Source organism: Pan troglodytes, chromosome 10 (assembly GCF_028858775.2).
Source record: "Pan troglodytes isolate AG18354 chromosome 10, NHGRI_mPanTro3-v2.0_pri, whole genome shotgun sequence".
Lineage (NCBI taxonomy): Eukaryota > Metazoa > Chordata > Mammalia > Primates > Hominidae > Pan > Pan troglodytes.
Genome location: NC_072408.2, coordinates 99,294,523 through 99,316,765, shown reverse-complemented (window position 1 = coordinate 99,316,765; position 22,243 = coordinate 99,294,523). Strand labels below are relative to the sequence as shown.

The 22,243-nt window shown below is 38.9% G+C and overlaps 1 long non-coding RNA gene across 3 annotated transcripts; it reads right to left on the bottom strand.

Moving 5' to 3' along the window:
- Positions 1 to 791: 791 nt before the first annotated feature.
- LOC134807499 (uncharacterized) lies at positions 792 to 21,886 on the bottom strand. Of its 3 annotated transcripts, XR_010148115.1 has the most exons (3): positions 21,537 to 21,855; positions 5,116 to 6,546; positions 792 to 3,222 (listed from the first exon to the last, which is right to left on the bottom strand). It is a non-coding gene; the product is annotated as an uncharacterized LOC134807499 (long non-coding RNA). The 3 variants fall into 3 exon arrangements; XR_010148113.1 differs by lacking the exon at positions 792 to 3,222 and having other exon boundaries at positions 4,622 to 6,546; XR_010148114.1 differs by lacking the exons at positions 792 to 3,222; positions 5,116 to 6,546 and adding an exon at positions 19,406 to 21,398 and having other exon boundaries at positions 21,537 to 21,886.
- Between the last annotated feature and the right edge of the window lie 357 nt (positions 21,887 to 22,243).

The window sequence follows — 22,243 nt, the reverse complement described above, 5'->3', positions numbered from 1 at the left end:
CTAGTGAGATTATACTTACTCATTTTTCTTTTCAGTGAAGCGATGCCCATGAAATTGTCCAAGGGAAGATGGCTAGTAGTAGTAGAATGAGCTTTAGAGTTGGCTATCAACAAATTTAGTGAAAAACCTAGTGAAGCTTCCAAATCTCCAGTAGTATCTGACCAATTGTTTGTTATATCTATAAATACTCTCTCACCTCTACAGAAAGATATATAATAAATATTCCTCAATGGTGTGATGTTTGGCTCCACTACATCTCGCAGATGGAACCTGGGTATAGTCTGTGGTTAGTCCAGGTAGCAAGATCTTACAGTAAGTCTGCTTCAGTGTTGCAATTAGAATTCAGTAGAATTCTGTATTTGGTACCTCAACTCACTGATATATTTAGAGAACTGTGTGAATATTCTTTCCCCCACAATGTTCATGAAATATTGAAGTAATTAGGCAGAAAATAACTTTTTTTTAAAGAAAATATATACTTTTTGGCTAGTTGTGGTGGCTCACGCCTGTAATCCCAGCACTGTGGGATGCTGAGGCAGGCGGATCACTTGAGGTCAGGAATTTGAGACCAGCCTGGCCAATGTGGTGAAACCCCATCTCTACTAAAAATACAAAAATTAGCCAGGTGTGGTGGCAGGTGCCTGTAATCCCAGCTACTCAGGAGGCCAAAGTGGGAGAATTGCTTGAACCTGGGAGGCAGAGGTTGCAGTGAGCCAAGATGGCGCCACTGCACTCCAGCCTTGGCGATAGAGTGAGACTCCGTCTTAATAATAAAAACATATATATAAATATTTTTGTCACTCTTTAATCTCAAAAAAAAAAAAAAGGATAGTGGAGGCATACCATCTTAATGATGTTACTCTCTTCCTCTTATTGAAAGAATCCACTAATAATCTCGGTTAAGCAGGCTATTGTCACAAAAATGGAGTATGAAAACATCCACACAGATGGTTTGCTTTGAATTTTCTTAATTTTAAATATTAGATTTGAAACATACAGAACAAAAAAACCCAACTGCATTGTAATAATAGAGTTTCTCTTCTGTTTTTTACATAGCTATCCATTTAAGAAAGACATTTATCCAAGAAATTCCTGTGCTGAGTATAGGGCTTAATCTCACACACAGACTTTCCCACATTTGATCCTGAATAGGCTGCTGCATGATAAGGTGATAAGATGAACAAAGCAACACCAGCAGGTTGTTTTTCTTTTTTTCTCTCTCTCCTTTTTAAAGGAACAATAGGTTTTTTGTGTGGGTCTCCAAATGACAAAATAGCTTACTAAAAAATGCAGGTTTGAAACTAGTTGAGGTTTCATTGCAGTTTAAAAGTCCTTTCCAAGCTTAGATTAATGCATTGATAATTGAAAACTATCTGGACACGTTATATGTTCTAGATATTAATCTGAGGCTTTCATGAGTATCTACACCTTCAGACCTCCACATTACCTAAGCTCCCTAAATCCTTTCTGGAAGAAGGCAGGGAATAAATACACCCATTGGTTAAATTAAATTAAATTTAATACAGTTGTTTCACATTTTTTGAGATGGCTTTCAATCTAGAGTATCTGTTCCTCTTACCTACTCAGCCTCATTAAAGATGCAACTGCCTAACAGCTTCATAAGAGCTGTGTTATAATCTGAATTCAATGATTTTTTAGGGCAGTGTGAAGTAACTTCAAGGATAATTTTACAACACAATGAGCCAAAGGCATTAATTTCATTTTGCTGCTGTTTTTTTTCTATTTAAAAAGATGGAATTTGCTTTTTCTGGAGAGATGTCTACCATAAGATGGTTTGCTTACAGTTATGTTCATGTGAACATAAACATCTCCCAGCCACAGAATTTCACATGGAAATCAAAGAAAGGAAGGCTCTGCTGTTAAGGCTAATGTTTGTCATCACATAAACTACCAGAGACATCAGCCAATACCAATGGCAATGGGTTGTCTGTGACTTAATACCATTTTATTGACCACTGAGGGCAGAGTTTAAGCACTTCCAGTACATGAGTGCACTGGGGATATACAATTGTCCTGAACACTTAATTGAGTGTCTTTCCCTGGAATTTGTTTGAAGTGAGTCTCCAAGGCTCGAAACTTCTGGGCCTAGCTCTCATGTGCTTATGAGACCTGGTGTGCTTTATGAAAAGATATAGCCAGCCTCTGGCTTGTCTTTTTTCCTATCCTGCTTCTTTTTAAATCTTCTTTATTCTGCTGTAGTTTTTTTTTTCCCTTGCATTAAGGTTTATGAGAACCATTATCATGGAATATAATTTTAAATTTCAAAGAAGACTCGGATTTGAAAGTAACTTTATGATTTCCCCTACACTTTGGTCTGGGTGGTGATTGTATTCAATTGGGCTTTCATGGAAATACTATCATTAAAAACTCGCGGTCTCTAGAGACAGGATTTGGAAATGCAACTCAAGCCTTTCTGATTAAGGTTATGAGAACTCTCACTTGTTTGCAATAGCTTTGTTTTGCTTTTGATTTATAAGAACTCCCAGCTAATGATCCTGATTTGGAGTTAAAGAAATTCTAAATTAAAATTGTAAAGGAACTAGATGAGTCTCAAAAAACATTCACATAGCAAATAAATTTATGTCCTCACCCCTGGCAGTGCACAATCTCTCAAACATTCCTCCATATTTTTCTAGTAGAGACAGGGTTTTGCCATGTTGGCCAGGGTGGTCTCAAATTCCTGGCCTCATGTGATCCGCCTTCCTTGTCCTCCCAAAGTGCTGGGATTACAGGTGAGAGCCACCGCGCCCTGGCTTGTTTCTCTGTATTTTTCTATCCTTCTTTGATTTGATTCACTGCTTCCTCTTTCTCTCCCTCTTTACCCTCAGGCAGCCTGGCTATTCAGCTGGGCTCTAGAATCTTCATCTGCTTCCTTTCATTCTTTCTTTCAGGATCCTGCAGGTCTTTAGTTATTTTCCTCTGTCCTGCCACTAATTTATCTTGACTTTTCTGTCACGTGATCCTCCTCTGGGCCACTCCATCATCCTTCTGTTCATTTCCTTTGACCTGAATCTTGGGGGATTTATTTTTTTCCCCTGCCTTCTTGTTCATTCTGTGAGTCAGAAGTCACCTCTTAACCTTGGATGGTTTTTTGTTTTTGTTTTGTTTTTCTGAAATTAGTTCAAATCTGGACAAATCTTTTTTTCTGGAACTCTCAGAGCAAGAATTTCCTGGCCTCTGCAAACATCAGAGCATAGCATCCTATTTTTCAAGAAGAGATTGTTTTGGTTTAAGGATAATAACTGAACATGCCCCTCCCCACTATAAGCTGTGAAAAATAGATCAATAGGTATAGGAGGCAGATAAGAAATCAATATATCATCTAGTGATAAATATTGATGTTTATGGATAAATCCAGACTAGACACCCTGGCTTGGCCTATGGTCAGGGCCAAGTTTCCATCTTAACATCTCCCTGCTACACCTACTATGTGCTTTGCTGAAGTGGTGCAAGGGTGAATGGAGCACTAGCATAGGGAAACAAATCCCTGGAAAAAGTGGTCCCTGCCTTCAAAAATGTCACTAGACTTTCCAGGTGGTTCTTTTTCATTAAAATAACAATAATTTTTTCTTTTACTGTTAAAAAATACAATAAAATAAAATAATAAAATAAAATCTTCCTTCTAGTCATGGGTGGAGTAGCTGAAAAACCAAATGTGGAGAACTTTCCCCAGGTGTCTCACAGCGTGCAGAAAGAAAGAATATTGGTCTGCTGGGAACTCTTGTTTTTCAGCCTATGCAGTATTCTTCACATATTATTCCCTCTGGGGAACATCAGGGCTAATGCAAGTACACAGTTCAGGCTAATGCTCAGTCCCTTATTTTATCCGTTAAATTAAATCATGTGTAGGAATTAATTTAATCTATCTTTAAATCTAGTTCATCAAAATATTTTAAATAAAATTCTGACTGAACATCTGGTAACTTTCTGAGCACCAAGGACACAAAAAATAAATTGGACATGGACACTGACTATGGCCAACATGATATAGATGCATGAAAATTATTCACACATAACTACATGCGGAAATATTATTACTTACATGCGGAAATATTATTATCTAAGGGTCTGATATGAAAAGTCCTCATGAGGCAGGTACGTGCTATGATAAATCTAGTTAGGCAGAATAGACAAGTTTTGTAGAGCCTGAAGCTTATAGAATTTGGAGAATTCTCTTTTTGAGAGAATATAAAATTCTGAATTCAAAATCAGTCTCAAAAGCAAATATCTAGAGTAAGGATAGAAACCACAAGAAAATTGCCAGAGGCTTGGAGATGCAGGCCCCTGGCTTCTGAGATTTCTTGAGGTATTTTCACCTTGTTTCCCAAATCTACCTAGAAGACTCTATAGCTCCCAGTGACTTGCAGAACTCACAGGAATGTGAAACTGGGGTCTGAAACTTAAGCTTCAATGGCTTCAGGGTAAAATTATTTTGGGGCAAATTTCCAGAGCTTTGAGGTTGGTTGGACCATTCCTTCAAATAATAGAGGTGACTGCGAAAAGGGGGCAGGCCATGGAAGAGCTTTATACAGGGTGCTGTGACTGCTTCCTATACCACCACAAATCTTCAGGGAAAACGACAAAAACCACATTAGGCCCATTGTAATTGTGTTTTTTATGGAAATGGGCGAAAAAATTAGTTTTGCACCTTGGTTGGTGTGGGATCAAAACAGAATTAAGAGGTGTATTAAAACATAAGTTAACTATATTGCAATATCTTAAATGCATGATAGACATAAAGCCAAGTGTCACTTAATGTCGGGCATGCATTCTGAGAAATGCATCACTAGGCAACTTCATAATTATGTGAACATCATAGAGTGTACTTCGCAAACATAAATGGTATAGCCTACTACACACCCAGACTGTATGGTATAGTCTATTGCTTCTGGGCTACAAACCTGTACAGCATGTTACAGTACTGAAGACAGTAGGCAATTGTAACACGGTGGCAAGTATTTGTGTATCTATAAATAGAGAATGCATAATAGAAACACAGTATTACAATCTTATGGGCCCACCATCATATATGTGGTCTGTTGTTGACCAAAACATCATTATGTGGCACATGTGCAAAACAACATAGCTACATACCATATTTTCCCAACATTTAGCACCTTAGAGCAACAAACATTTGTTATCTCCTAGTTCTGTGAGTCAGGAATCTGCACATGGCTTAACTGGGTCCTCTGGTTCAGGGTCCCTTGCAAGGCTGCAGTCACTTAGTTAATTAGTTTTCTGGGATTGCCATAACAAAGCACCACAGACTGGGTAGCTTAAATAACAAAAATGTATTTTCATACAATTCTGGATGCCTAGATCAAGGTATCTGCAGGGTTGGCTTGTTCTGAGGCCTCTCTCCTTGGATTGTAGATGGCCGTTTCCTCTCTGTGTCTTCTTCGCATGGTCTTTCCTCTATATGTGTCTGTGTTCAAATTTCCTCTTCATATAATCACACCAGTCCTATTGGATTAGGACTCATCCTAATGACCTCATTTTAACTTCATTACCTCTTTAATGACTATGTCTCCAAACAAAACCATGTTCTGAAGTGCTGGGAGTTAAGACTCAAACATATAAATTTGGGCAGGATGCAGTTTAGCCCATAACAGCCAGGTTGTAGGTACCTTAAGTCCCCACTGGGGAAAATCAGATTCCAGGCTCACTCATGTGGTTGTTGGTAGGATTTAGTTCCTTGTGGACTATAGGACTTTAGGGCCTTAGTTCCTCACTGGTTGTTGGATAGAAGCCAGTCTCAGTTCCTCACCACATGAGCCTCTCCACCAGGCACCTCTCAACATGGCAGCTGTCTTCCCACAGCAACAAGAAACTCTGACACTGCCGGTAATTCATTCTTTGCCATTGTGGTTGAAATACTCCATCCATCACCGTGAAGTATTTAAAAAAAAGCTAACATTTAAAAATATATATTTAAACTATCACTGAAACCTTCACTTTTATTTCCCTTGAGGCTTTCCTCTTCTCTTTGTGTTGGTCCAGGATCCCAGGAACCAATCCGGAACAAAGGACAGGTAAGTCTTGCTTGGAAACCCCAGGTAGTAAGAGAGCTGGGACTCATCCACCGGTAATGGATTGTGGTTTTCACAATGTCTCAGTGGAAAACCTTCGGTGAAGTTGGTGGCTATGTATTTACTGCTGTGATGGTAGTCTTGCTGGACCAGGGTCTTGGTAGCTTTTAAGGTGAAGATAATCTGGGTCTCTCTAAAGATCAAGCTATTTTCCTAATGCTGCCATATTTATGTTAGAAGATGCTTCTAGTCTTAGCCACTTTGAGCCAGACTCCCAAGCCTTGATGCTGAGGCTTTATTACTAGTTCATATCCTTTGCCAAAGAGGCCAAAGAGGTAAACTCTTTTTTTTCTTTTTTAAATGGGTATCATCCCAACCCATTGCAGATCTTAAAAATGAATGGGATTGCAATCTCTTTCCTGCTAAGGCAGTGATTTGGTCCAATGCAAAACTTTTCCTCCTCTCCATTGTGGACAAGCTCTACACAGTGGGGATACTGGAAAGAGATAAAAGACACATTTATACCTTCCCCAGAGAAATAGGTGCCCATTCCCCTTATCTTACATGATTGCCTAGAAATAGGAATAGGAAATTACTATAGACCCAATATTCCATATTATGGGAATAGACAACTTGACTGCAGTGGGTTGTCAGTAAAAGAACAAAATGTTTGAGAGAGTTAAACAGCTGCGTAGCATCCTCAGGCAGAGGGGTACGGACCACATACAGTCCTGATCACTTACGTAACTTTAGGTCAGGTTATTGCCACAGGTCCCAGCTGGACTATAGCTGGGCTTGTCTCCTTCAGGTTTTTCTGCTGTTAGAAAAAGGGGATTGGTGGAATTGCCATTCCATAAGTGTTGCAGTTTCTCCATAAGAAGATGACTGCCAAGAGCTGTATTTGAAGTGATCTTTTGGCAACTGGAAAACTAACTCGTATGCTATTATCTCCCTTACTATTACTTTCTGCTTTTTAGAAGTATGTCAGCTATTTGAGGTGCCTTGGTTCCATTAAATATTCCCTGTTATTCTGGGTTTTTTTTTTTTATTTGACATATTTTTTAAGTTTGGGCTCTAATGACAAGAAAGAACAAATCTATTTTTATATGATCACCAACATCCAACCTTGTTCTAAATTTCTATCCCAGGCTTTCATCAAGGCAAAAACTAAACAACCATTCAAATAAACAAAAACCTTACAAATTTTAAGAAAATTTATTGTGCTTGTTCTGCCTTCCAGGCACTGTGCCAGGTGCCAAAAATAGAAAAATAAATTAAATCTAGTCCCTGCTGTAGAGAAGCTCCCAGTTTAATGGTGGGAAAAAACACATAATCATGGTAAAGTGCATAACGACTCAATTAATATTTGAGTTCCTACTCTGTTCAAGTTTCTGTGGCTTCAAAAACGAACACAACAGACATGAAGCCTGCCTACATGTAGATTAGAGTTTGTCAGAGAGAGCAACCATTGAACTATTTATTACAAGCATGATCAGTGTCTCCATGGGAAAAAAAAATGAAGCATTATGAAAATGTTTAACAGGGGCACCACTTCTAATTTGAAGGGCAGAACAAATATTCATTTGGAAATAGTAGTGGCAATTGGGGATGGGGTGGAGAAAGAGGGTAGGCAGAAGAGTTCCAAAATAGCATGTGTAAAAGATCCTTGAGGCTGAAAAGAGAAAGATGTATCCTGAAACCACAGGTAAGCTATCGTGGCAGGAGTAAAAATGAGTCAGGACAGCGGGCATGGCTGCATGGGTTAAAATATTAAGAGTAGCTGAATTCTCTCAAGTATAAAGATATGTCAATGTCAATAACATTTTTCTTCTTTTTTTTTCTTTCTTTTTTTTTTTTTTAGATGGAGTCTCACTCTGTTGCCCAGGCTGGAGTGCAGTGACGTGATCTCAGCTCACTGCAACCTCTGCCTCCCAGGTTCAGTAATTCTCCTGCCTCAGTCACCTGAGTAGCTGGGACCACAGGTGCACACCACCATGCCCAGCTACCTTTTTTTTGTATTTTTAATAGAGATGAGGTTTCACCATGTTGGCCAGGCTGGTCTCGAACTCCTGAGCTTAAGAGATCCACCTGTCTTGGCCTCCTAAAGTGCTGGGATACAGGCATGAGCCACTGTGCCCGGCCAGGAACTTCTTTAAATGATGAAACAATTGTACAGTTTGCCTGTGTTGCTGGAGGTATTTATTTCTTCAATAAACACTTATTGAATGTTATTTATGTGTGGATTCTCTGGTACACACTGAGAATAAAAAGATGAGTAAGGCAGAATCTATGCACATCAAGTGGTTTGTACTGCAGTGGAGGAAGATAGAAGATGTAATAAAAACAGAGATGAGAAAACAATTCTATGTTCATATTGTTTAAAGAAGAAGTGTACTTCTTAGGTAGCTATTATAAGATTTATGGCCCAAATCAAGTCTAAAAAATAATAAGGGAGCACTAACTGGCTGTGGAACTCCAATCTGGCGATGCATCAGAATGTTCTGGGCAACTTTGTAAATTGCAAATTCCTGAGTTCCTCCTTAGATCCAGTGGATTTTAATTTGTGGAGGTGAGACCCAAGAATCTATAATTCTTTTTTTTTTTTTTTGACAGGTTTCACTCTTGTTGCCCAGGCTGGAGTGCAGTGGAGGATCATGGGCTCATGGCTCATTGCAGCCTAACCTTCTCAAGTAGCTGGGACGACAGGTGCATGCCACAACACCCAGCTAATTTTTTGTATTTTTAGTAGGGATGGGGTTTCACCATGTTGCCCAGGCTGGTCTCGAACTCCTGGGCTCAAGTGATCTGCCTGCCTTGGTCTCCCAAAGTACTGGGATTACAGGTGTTAGCCACCATGCCTGGCAGATTTAGAATTCTAAAAAGCACTCCCAGTGATTCTGCGTATATTTCTGCAAACGGCATTTGGGAATCATTGAGGAAGAGCATGGTATCTGTGAAGCCACAGTAACATCTCTCTAAATGTGTTCTTCAGGCTGTTAATAGATGACATGGGAAAAGAAGGATTCAGTGGTATAATCAGTTGAATTACATCTCCCTCCTCAAATTCAGATGTAAGTTCTAAACCTCAGTACCTCAGAATGTGACCTTATTTGGAGATAGGGTCTTTATAGAGGTAATCAAGTTAAAATGAAGTCGTTAGATGGATTCTAATCCACTATGACTGGTGTCTTTGTAAACAGGTGGAATTTGGAGATAGACACCTATATGGGGAGAATGCCCTGTGAAGATGAAATCAGCCATCTACAAGCCAAGGAGGGAAGCTTAGGACAGGGCTGCCAACACTTTGACTTTGAACTTCTAGCCTCTGGAACTGTGAGACAATACATTTCTGTTGTCTAAACTACCCAGTTGTTACTTTGTTAAGGCAGCACTCAAAAATGAATGCAAGTGACTAAGTTAAAGAGAGTTATGAATAAAATGATTTCTCTGCTGCAGGGGCTCCAGAAGCTTGGATGTGCTCTATCGCCCTCTGAGAGCTGATAGCATGTGAATCTCATCCCAAATCTGAGTGCAGAGTGCTTTTTGTTTGGCATAGAGCATTTCATGAGACTGTTGTTCTGCGGTTCTGACTCAGAGAAACATCGAGTTTATTTCCCCTAAGGAAGCAGCCATGCCGTGGGTCTCACAGCTGCAGAAAGTTCAGCTTCATGGGACTGAGCTACTTTCAGGAAATAAGGATGCAGGCGAAAATTTTTGATTACATTTAGTTCAAATCCAGTACACCTCCTGGGGGCAGAGCAGAACAGCTCCAAGGAAATAACCTACTGGAAATGATCAGAAGTCATTTTTCTTGATCCATGAATCCTTTGATTCCTGTTATTTCACATCTGTGACTCAGAAGCAGCCATTTGAAGAGAAAAAAACCGAGAAGTACTAGGTTGTCTCCCTTACTGGAGTGGTTCAGGAAATGTAGGAAAAAAATACACAAGCGTGATTTTATCAAATTGAACACACCACTACAGATTTGCCTTTGGAGCACTCCATTTATTCCTACTGTTTACTCAGACCTTGACAAACTGATCCATCTGTCTTGAAATGGAACATTGGGAGAGAAATGGACCATCATCATTGTCAGTGGTTAAAAAAGTAAGACTAAAGATTTAACTTGTGTATTTCAGTTTCAAACATGCACACATAGAGTGAAGGAAATGTGAACCGGATGAACACAAGCTTCCTAAACATTTGCAAAATCGCGATACTTCAACTTCTTATTTATCTGATGTGTTTTATATTATTTAAAGCTGAACTTTTACAAATTTTAGACTTGCTATTTGATCTACGGTTGTGACAAGTATTTGTGTCTAAATCTGGTGAAAACTTGGGATCATGCAGACAAAACATTCATCAATCCTTGTTTCATATTTTTAGGTCACTATCAATAAACTCTACCCACCTCTCATGCTCATTTCAGTTCTCATCTCTCTCCCGCGGTCCTTACCACCATCCCTGCAGACCCGGTGATCTCTCACCCTGATAACTCATTCAACATGTACTGCCAGTTTCCACAGCCCCCATAACCAGTGCCCAAAACCAGTGGCCACTTCCAACCAAAATGCAGTTTCATTGGCTCGGCTTCCAGAGTTCCTGATTTATTAGGGCTGGGTAAGTTGAAAAGTCTGTGTTTTTAACAGGTGAGTCTAATGGTCAATTCCACCTGAGAATCAAAATGACTAATTTGGTATTTACCCTATAATGTCTTATATTGCAAGTGAGTCTGTCTCATCCTAGGCCATCCTTTCCTTAACTGAATTGATGTTTTTAATTGAAAAGCCATGTTTTTGAACGCTGGAAAGTTATTTTAATGCTATTTTTCAATTTTTGTAAGTATACTTTTGATTCTTTGTTAAAGTTGTCATCTGTTTCTTCTGGAAGTTCTATTTTACTAGTAGAATGTTCATCTTGGGGCATGGGTTGTTGTTATTCCTCAATCTGGCTGCTGGGTTCCCTTTGGGTGTTTATGATTTTAACTGCCTGCCCCTGGCTCTAGTTACCTGGATTAGCTCTGAGGACACTTGAGTCACTGGAATGGAGGGAGATAGGACAGTTTCAGGTCTGGTTAGCAAATCATCTGTACAAGTACAAGGAGAAGACACTTCTCTACAAACCTGCAATATGTTTGACCAGCCTCAAGGGCAGAGAGGATCTGAGCCTATCTGTTCCCCTCCCTCCACGCCCCTCCGAAGCCAAAGAGACTAGCAAGTACCCCCAAGATAATCTCATCAATCTGGCGCATTGCCCTTTAGAGATTTCACCGATCTGTCTATCAGGGCCACACTCTCTGGGCCCTGGGATATAGCATAGTGCTCTGATTCCTGCCCCAGGTTCATGACTACTGCTGCACAGGAATCAATTCATTGTCAGCTCTCTCCAACTAAACCTCCACAGATGGGAGGCCTTGCATGTGACCTCTAGGCTCCCCCTATCACCCTGTCCTAAAAGGTAATCTGCTTAAGATAGATAGCTGGAAGTTGATTAGAATTAGAATGGAAGACTCATGGGGAGCTGCAGCATAGGCACTCAGGACACAATTTGCACAAAATACCCTCATTACCTAACCCAGGCAACTAGAACCAGGGGCAGGCAGTTAAAATCATAAACACCCAAAGGGCACTCAGCAGCCAGATTGAGGAATAACAACCCGTGAACTAAGATGAATATTCTACTAGTAAAATAGAACTGCCAGGAGAGCAACTTTCACAAAGAATCTCATTGTTATTGAACTTTCCATGCGTGTATGTCTGGTTTCTCCAGCTAAGGGGCTTTGGATATATCATCTATCTTAGTCTACTGTAAGAAAATACCTTAGATGGGATAATTTATAAACAACAGAAATTTATTGCTTATGGTCCTGGAGGCTGGGAAGTCCAAGATCAATGTACTGACAGATTCAATGTCTGATGAGAGCTCACTCTCTGCTTCAAAGATGGTACTTTGTTGCTACATCCTCACATAGTAGAAGGGACAAATGAGCTCCCCCAGTCCTCTCTTATAAGGGTACTAATTATTATTATTATAACAGCATTCATGAAGGTGGAGTTTTCATGACCTAATCAACCCCCAAAGACCCTACCTTTACGGGGCCTCACGATTACTTTCGTGATTAGGTTCCAACATATAAATTTTGTGGAGATAAAAACATTCAGTTTATAGCATCACATAGCCTCACCATGCCTCACTTTCTTTAATTTGAAAACAGATAATAACCTCTACATAAAACTGGCATTTAAATCACAGCTATCACTTATTGTACATTCTTTCTGCGACAGGCACCTTGCTATGTACTTTACATGCATTAGTGCCAAATGAGATAATTTGAATAATTCACCTAGCATGTTACCTGGTACAGGTGGATGCACTGTACATGCCCATTGTTCTCTTTTGTTGTTGCTCTTAGCTGCTGACCTATATGGGAATAGGTGTTGTCTTGCACTTTTCACTGCCCCCTTCTCCCCACTGCTCTTCATACCCTACCTTGCATCGGAGCACTCGACATATTTCTTGGTTGGCTAGCTGAATAGATCATGCCCTTCTAAATGACAATTTCCTATTTTTTCTATACTTGGTAAACTCAGTTAATTTTACATGTTTCTAAAAGGCCTAGCTAAAAGTTTATTTCTTTTGCAAAACTATAGGTAATATCTCTTGTCTGATAGAATATCATCTATACATTTCATAGGTTATTTACCCCCAATTCTACCTCATATTCAAGTCACTAATGCCCATGAACTTACTGGAATACATCTCTATTCTGCTCCAAGTTGAGAAGTGCCTAGAATTCCTCTTTTAAAATTCTTCCCCTAAAACTTAGGATAATTACCATAGAAAACAAGAACTGGAGGAATCCTCCCTTCATTTCTTTCAGAGAAAACCCCATCAAATTAGATGGGAAGAGATCATGTGAAGCAAGACAGATTTGCAAGTTAGAAGGTGTATGTGCAGAAAGAAAATGATAGAACATTCTGGTTAAAGTGTTGTGTTAATCTATCTTGGGCATCTTGCTCTCTCTTGCACCTTTTTAGGTGAGTTTTTCCACTAATGCTTATATGCTCATCTACTCAAATTAGCATTTGCATCTCAATTGACTCAGATTAAAAAAATCAATATTTATAGTATAGGCAACTCATATCTTTAAAAAGCTTTCATTTATGGTGAATTGTATTTTGGAGTACAGCTTTTTATGAGTTGGAATTGAGCTCTAATTTATTGCCAACAGTTACCTATACAATCGATCCTAGGGTTTTGTTTAGTATAATCCACATTCCTTCACTGTCTGGTGTGGGCTCTGCCCTGTGGTAGGAACTTCTAAGAGAACCAGACTTGAGTCTCTTGCCTTAAGTGATTAGAAGTCTATGGAGGGCAGGAGGCAAGAGCATGAATTTGGACAGCGCAGATACCAGGGTTTGAGTCCTGAAATACCACCCACACACCCTCTGGTCCAATAATGAGCCTGATACATAACAAACTTTATATATATATTAACTATTATTATTGGTAAGGGAATAAATTCCTTGCAAAAAATCGCTAAAGTGCATGCTCGTGGAAGGCAAGGTCCCAGTTTTGTTTCTTTTAGAAAATTCCACAATGTCCAGCACAGTATTATTACAGGTGTTGCAGCTGACCCGTTTCAGAGTGTGAAGTTATCACTGGAAGGTGGTTGTCCCATCAGGAAATACATTTCTCAACCACTTTGCACTTAGGTGTGGTTGTGTGATTTGTTAATTCCAAGAGCAAGTGAGCAGAAGATGGCTAAAAACAAGTACGCCTTCTCAAATTTCTTTTCTCTTATCTTGGATAAATCCAGAAGACTTTGAAGCTCTAGAAGATGATGGAAACACAGGATGAAAGAATTCTGGCTGCCTGAATCCTGTAGTTACTTACATTGCACTGCTTCCATGAATAAAAATTGCACCTTTAAGGTTTTAGGCCATTGTGATTTGGGGGTTTATTTATGACATCAGCTTGCATTGCCTTAACTAATACTGCTGTTCAACAAATTTGTTGAAGAAATAAATGAGCTATATAACTAAATCACCCCAAGTACAATGCTATTTAGTATCTAAATTTATTTCATCAATCTGTCTGTGGTCTCATTACAGTCAATCAGAATTTAAAGTGAGGCAGTGAGATGGAGTAGCTCTGAGGCAATATAGTGGCTTTTTCTTTTTATATTTTAAAGAATACATCAAACCTTTGTTGTAAAAAAGAAGTAACCAAAAGAACCTCAGAGTGAAGTGGGGGTGGGGAGGTTATTGTATATGTTGGAGTGTTTCATCTTAGTCATGAACTAACAAATTAAATAGAAAGCATTCATATGTTTTCTGTTCAATGTACTATGTTTTTTGTCGTTTAAAAACATGTAGGATTGCAAAATATGGTCAATAATTCCCTTATTGAACTAAAAGAGAATTAGAAAAGGCTGCTAATAGCTTTTGTGTTTAGAAATGTAATGTCTTCCAGTGAGTTATTTCATGGGTGAAGTGTCTGGAATTGCTTCTGAATACTGGATTATAGATATTTTTCTTTCTTCTTCTTTTTTTCCCTTTTCTCTTTTTTAACTAAGAGAACTTAAACATGATATTAAAAAAAACATTTTATCTTGTGGTAGAAATGTCAGCCACATTTCAATTCACTCTTAGGCTTCCCCTAAAAGGAATGACTTTTATGCATAACAATAGCCTTGTTTTTATAAGTGGTTGGTAATATCTGCAAATGTGTAAGGCGTTCATTTTCCAGGAGCTCTTTTCTCCCTGGTAACACACCAGGAAATATCAGAGTGTTGTTATTTGAATTCTTTCTTGTGCTCTGACTCCCAGATGAATTGAAATTCAACTTCACAGTCAAATGAGTGGCCATTTAAAGCTCAGGTGTGTATTTCTTAAGACCGTCTCAAAGGATATATAACTGCTTATGTCTTTCCAAAAGACAGCAAACTGAATTTTAATTGGATCTTGCCTCTCCCAAGAGATCATTATACTTCTACTCTAAGGCCATATATTATAAAGCTTCAGTATGAATTGGAACATGTAGCCCATGTTTTGGTTTAGTGTTTAAAGCTGAAGTTATAACAGCTGACACTATAGTCCTTTCAGCAACACCCCCAATCAAAATTTTATTTAGTTTGAGTCTCTTTAAAAAAATGAACATACACACAAGCATGCATACGTACACACACACGTATATAACTTGCATGTCAAAATTATGTAAACTTTCACATTATTAAAAAACAGTTCCTTTTTTAAGGAAATAAGTCTCAAATGGGACTAGTTCCAAATTTTTCTTGTCTCAACCCCACCTTGATCTTGTCAGATGGATTTAAAAAAATAAAGCAGTGGAAAAATTTATATATATATATATATATATATATATACCAAAGACCTGCTGACTCAGAACTGGATCTGGAATATCCTTTTGAGACACAGAATGAATCTTTTCATCAGATAGTATGGAAGACCACTGATGCATTCATGAGCACTCCTGGAGCTGGTCTCCCTCTGATCTTAGAAACGGGCAAGACAACATCTAAAAGGAAACCAACAGATTTGCAGACCTAATTCACTAACTCTAAATAACACAGCCATGTGCTTCTTTGTTCTTCATAGTTTAATCATCCATGGAAATTTCCAGAAGTAAATTAAGACTATGAGGACCAATGTTAAAAATACTGTGAAAACATCCCAGAGCATGCTGACGTGTGGAATTCATACTTTAAAACTCGTAATGGGCAATCTTATGCCTCATAAGGAGGCATAAGACCTCCTTACGGTCTTGCCTTACACCATAACAAAGTGGACCTTTGTGTATTATATGTAGTTAAGACTAGTTTTTTTATATATATTTTCTTCCTGAAAAATACATAGGTTTATTCCAGATTTGAATGTTTTAGAATTTTTTTTTTCCTTAAATTTGCAGACAGAGACGTGAATCGGGAACCAGGCCCCAGAATACAGAATATGTCTCTTAGTTTTTCTGAGACATGATTTCTTCAGTTGTAACATTAGGAGACTGAAGTAAGTAGTCTCTAGAACAGTTAGTGTTATAACATTTTATGGTTCTCAAGTTCAACTGGCTTTAAAAAAAATTCTTTATATAAGACTCAGTTACTAGTCAGCATATATCCCTAGATTTCAGCATTTTTCTGCCATGATATAAAAGAATATGTGAATTACGTACTCAGTACACTCAGTACTGGAATCTTAGACAGGCTTCAGTTTGCCTATTTATTTCTACTTAATTATCTTCCACTAAATTTGCTTCTCTTTTATTAAAGATTTTTTAAAATTGTATCAACATCTTAGTTACAAGGCTCAAAACCTTGAAGTTTTCTTCAATTGTTTATGTTCATTCACCCCTAATATTAGATCAATCACACAGTTCTCTTGGGTGAACCTCTGTGGAGGGTAAGACTACTTTTACAAAACAGAATTGTAGAATTGGAAGTGATTTCCTTTCACTGCCTCACCAATATTGTAGAATTGCTTTGAGGATTTGAAGAAATATATCCACCATTTCCCAAGAAAAAAAAAATATACAATTTTTCATATAATTTCCAGGGATTCAAAGACTTTACCTAAAGTTCTTCCATGGATATCAGATTAAGAATCCCTCGTATAGGCCAAATGTTTTCAAAGTCAGAATTTCACTCAATAACAACCCTGGCAGGTGGCTTTCTGATTCTGCATCTAGTGACTGAGAATGCTCATTTTGGGCACTTTCTCTTCCCTTATTTGTAATGAAACTGTTATTGTTGAAGAACTTATTTGGGGTTAAAATATTTGCCCCAGTTGACCACAGGTCTTCATTATTTGAAGGTATCTCCTATATCCCACACAAATCTTCTATTTTTCATGTTAAATATTTACCATCTCTTTGTGTCTTTTCTTGCATGGCTTCCAGAGTCTTTCCTATCCTGGACAGTCCTTAAGTGTCTTGACTTAATTTTGGTTCATTGAGATGAATAACATTTTTTATACTTGATATAAATAACCAATGCAAAATTCCTGGAAAATTTCTTTCATTTCAGGCACAGAGGAAAGGACTTGAGCTGCCTAACATTGGCTAACATGTTGGTTTTGATCTTTGCTAGGCATTTTGACTTAGTGCTGGTTACTTAACCTTCTCCATTTTTTTCATCTGTAAAATGGGAATAGTTACACCTTCATTATAAATCTGTTATTTTAGCAGATAGTAGGTACTCAGTAAACGGTAGATATTATTTCTACTCTTAATTCATATTATTTGGGATATTTTGAAAGAAACATCATATTGAAGACAGACAAATATAATCTCCAAACTATTTTTAACCAACATTAAACTTGGCCTTTCCTACCGCAAAGTCATGATATTAAATTTTTTATTGAAGTAAAAATGTGATAATTACTTAATATTGCTAAATTGTTTTGTATTGGGTTTGGCTCATATGGCAGGCTTCGGAGATATTGCTAACCTCTGATCCTGTCATTCAGTGTGTGTCACCTGTCCTTCTTACTCTTGTGATCTTCAGGCAGGTGTACAGGCAAGGACCAAACTCCCCAAGACACGTTAGCCACTTTTTCCAGAGTTGACATTAATTCACTAAATGACTTTCTATTGTGACCAGAGTTGTCATGTACCTTGCTGACAAAACGATACTAAGCATGTGGGATTTCCCTGACCGAATTATTTAAATAAAAAAGTGGGGGCGGGGGTGAAGAAAGAAAGAAAATGACATTGGTGTGAAACGATTTGTTTTGTGTGATCTCATGCTCACTCAGTTGTTGAACTAAATCCTTTTCAAGTCCCCTAGTGATAAGAAAACTATAGGAAGAAGGCAGGGACTGTACCTTATTTGCACAGAGTCAAACAGATTTTGAGGTCCCTAAATGTATAATAGATCACTTCTTTGACTTGCAGATCAGAGTGAAAACAATTTCAAGAGCAAGTAAAAGGAGAAAGTCTGGCTCTTCAAAGCATGGTCTCATTCCCTCACACATAAGGTGGCTCTTATGTTCTTCCAGAGAACTTGTACAGAGCATGGCATGGCGGTGGGGCTCGTCAGAAGGAAAAGTGTGGGTGGCTGGGTGTGAGGCTCCTCTCCTTGCCCAGACCCTCTAATCCTCTCCGAGGTCAGGGACAGGAAGGAAAAATAATAAAGTAGACATTTATTCCTTCCAAAAGACTTGCTAAAAGGAAACTCTCTGAGAAACCCCTTGGCTATTTTTATGAATGAAATTTTTTTAAAAAAGGTTTTTAGATGAATTTTCCAAATCCCTTTTAGTCTGAGAGAAAGAGGGGGAAAAAAAAGACTCAATGCTAATACCCTTTGCATGAGCTCTAGTTTGCTCTTGCCTCCAGCTGTTGAATGAGTTAGGGTCATATTTGGAAGAACAGCTCATTCTGTTTGGAAGGTCATGCAAGGGAGTCCGGAAGAGGAGGGGCGTGGAGATGCCAGACAGAAGGGCGAGCCAGCAGACACGCGTGGACAGGGCTGCAGCCAGCTCCTCTTACTCTTGGTGTGTCACTGCCTGCAATGGAATCCAAGGGTCTGCCATCAGGAGTGCAGGAGTACTGTGACCTCTCTTGGAACCTGGCGGTGAAGTCTCCTAGAAAGCATGTTTATTCAGGGTCCCTGATCCACAACAGGAGCCTTCGCTTTGAATTTAGATTAATTGAGAGCTCTGTTAGTATAATTGAGTGCACTTTCCCATCCCTGCCCTCTATAAGTAAAGGGACAGTTAAAACATTTTCCTTTTATTAGAGTCTGTTCTAAAGTTGTAAGGTATGATGAGATGTAGGACGTGAAAGGTTTTACGTTCTCCAGAGGAAGACGCAATATCCAATCAATATATTTTTCTTATCTTAACCTGATATCTTATTTAAAGCAAATAACAAGTGTCCAAAAGCATCTGGCTCTATTTTCCTGGATAAAATGCAGGAATAAATTAAATTCCCGCAATACGTAAACTCTCTATACAAATTAGCACATGGAAAAAGGCAACGATCCTTTCAAATAAGTGTTTAGTACATAAAATGAAGCTAACCCCCATAAGAACACTTATAAATGGTATCCTAAGACATAGCAAGGAATTAATTTAGCTCTCTAAAAACTTACTACCTAGGAATGTATTAAATTAAGGAAGAAATTGACTCATTTGGAAAGGTGGCCCTTTTACATCATCTATACTATGTATATTTTTTAAAGATGAGGGTCTCACTATGTTGCTCAGGCTGATCTCGAACTCCTGGGCTCAAGCAGTCCTCTTGTCTCGGCCTCCTAAATAGCTAGGAGTACAGGTGCATGTGCCACCATGCCCGGCCTTATAGTCTTATGTTTTTTAAATGATGCCTATCAAATAGAGTGGCCAAAAGCGTGCTATTTTTTATTCTTTTATCAATAAAATTTTTTTAATTTTATTTTTAATTGACACATGATAGTTGTACATGTTTATGGGGTACAATGTGATGCTTTGAAACTGGCATACCGTATGTAATAATCAAACCAGAGTATTTAGCATATCCACTACCTCAAACATTTATCATATCCTTGTGGTGAGAACATTCGAAAGCCTCTCTTCTATCTATTTTGAAATAGACAATGCAATGTTGTCAACCACAGGCACCCTGCTGTGCAATAGAGCACCAGGATTTATTCCTATTTAACTGTAACTTCTTACCCGTTGCCCAATCTCTCCCTATCCTCCCCTGCTCCCCTTCTCAGTTTATCTTCCATTCTCAGGTTCCTAATCTGAAAAAAATGCACCTAGTTTCTATCTTGCATACTTGTGAGTCTCGGCGATACCATCCATATATGCACACAGTTCTCAGTGCAGGAGATGCCCTCAGCAAATGGCAACTAGCCATTCCTCTATTTGAAAGACAGTCAGACACGATGGCCTGGGGTGCTTGCCTTGTGGATGTTCTGCAGTTTCTAAGCAATTCTGCTGCAGAAGCACTACTGGGGGACACCCCCTCTTCAGGTGAAACTGCGATGTAATGAATGCCTTTTAATAATTCTTTCATCAATTTCCCTTGAGTTGGTCCCACATTGAACCTGTCATAGGCTCACATCCGTTAATCTTAAGAAATACTGTTTGTTGCATTTTAGAGATCATGGAAATGATCATTTCAAAGTAGTTTTCCTCCTGTTTCATCTGGGATTTATAAAGAACTTCAGCCATTCCTAAATATGAGACAAAAAGGTCTGACAGCAAGTGACTTTAGAGAGATATCTGGCTCAGAAAAGACTACCAAAGTCCAGGAGATCGTTGGAAAGATGGGCCCATATGAGAATTCTGTGTTTATTTTCTCCTTAGGTGAATGCCTTTGCTGATAATGTTTCCAGGCACCACTGGGCAGTGAGTCATTTTTGGCCTTACCCACTTCACTTAAGAGATACGAACTGAATTCAAAACCCAGATACCTGAGGAAGGCCATCTCATGCTCCTTAAGGGCACCCACAGCCCCAGCAGCAACAAAAGGTAGTGATAATGGAGGGAAGTAGAGAGGGAGACCCAGGAAATCACATGCATTAACTAGAGTTTTCACGAACAGAGTTGAAAAAAGAAGACATTTCAAATTTTAAATTCTTCTCCCAACTCCTGTACCTGGCTCTTTAAGGTTATAAAAATCAGAGGATTCCACTGGGGGGGATAAATGTTTTGAAGAAGTAATCCATTGATCACTTCCTCTCACTCGACATGTTTAACTAGATGGAATCAATACTTCTTAGCCTAGCAATGGGTTTGTGTAAAAAAAAAAAAAAAAAAACAGTAACACAATTGGGTGTTGTAAGGCAACTTAGGATAAAAGGATCCTGTAGACAAATTCCTTCTTTATCCCTTACCCCACCTGTGAGCACCTTTGATTAAAAGTCAGATCTGTATGGATATATTAAGACACTGAATTCATGGAGGTTAGGGCACAAATCTTTTTTTTCATTTTTCAATGCATTTACTTGTCATCCAACACCTGCCCTAATGACACACACAGAAACAAAGAATCTTGAGTTTTAAACTGAGCACAAGAAATTGAAAATATAACTATGTAAAACATCAAAAGTCCCACCCATTTTTTAAAAGAACTTGCTTAATTCAAGCATATTTAAGAAATAGTGCCCCTGTCTACCACATTTCTATTACATTAGCACAGTGCCTACTTGCAGGTTTTATTTCTTGCAGTTCAATGAGTACAGTATTTCAACTGGAGAACTCGAAACAGACACAAAGGCTTTTTTTGTTGTTGTTGTTAACCCTTCAGAGAAAACATGCAGGGACAATCACCACTTCTTCATTTTCACTGTCACCTGGATTCACAACCATGCAGCCAAAGACAGTTTCAGATGGGCAGATGGCCCTAGCGGTTAATAGAGATGAGAGAGGGAAAAGAAATAAATGAATGCTCTGTTTTCTGTGTAAGCAAATAAAAAGGCAGAGGAAACAAAAAGAATGAGCCAGCCAATGGGGTTGAATCATCGAGTCCCTCTAAACATACCTTGACTTTCCCATGCAGGGATCTACTTCCCCGATAGCCAGTTCAGCGTGGATACTCATGCCGATGAGCCTAAGAATGTTTGCCTGTCAGAGATAAACACTGCATTTCTGCCTGCTGCACACAGAGTTGCTGGAACCTGACAATGCTGTGTGCGAGTAATAAGCCATCATGAAATGGTGAAAGAGTCAGGGCTCTTGAATTACGCTTGCTTTATACGGGTTGAATTGCACATCTAGGGCAATGTTTGGCCAAGTGAACAGGGCATGCAAAGACCTTGCTTCCTCTCTGTGCTGTGGGGAACTGAGACTGTGCCGGGCCTGCAAACGCGGTGAGGAAAAATCCATTTGAATGCTTACTGCTGAATGGTGCTGGGCATTGTCAGCTTTTGTTTACTTCATCTTACATGTGAAGATCGCAGCTGTTCCTTTCAGTAAAAAGAAGTAGGAGAATGTAGCAACCAACCTCACATTTTCCCCTCCTCCAAATGTTTGTGGAGCCCAACAGCTGTCTTTGCAAATCCTGTCACTCAGGATTGGAATGGTTCTACATAATCAAGAATGGAGTGGTGAGGCTGAGATTGTTGGCTGGCTCGAGGTAGCAGGTGGGAATGAACTGTTCTCTTAATGGGCTCACTTGGTCTGTTCCTGCAGGGATTGACTCAAAAAAGAAAAAAGAAAGTTTAAAGGAGGCGATGAAGGAAAGTTGAA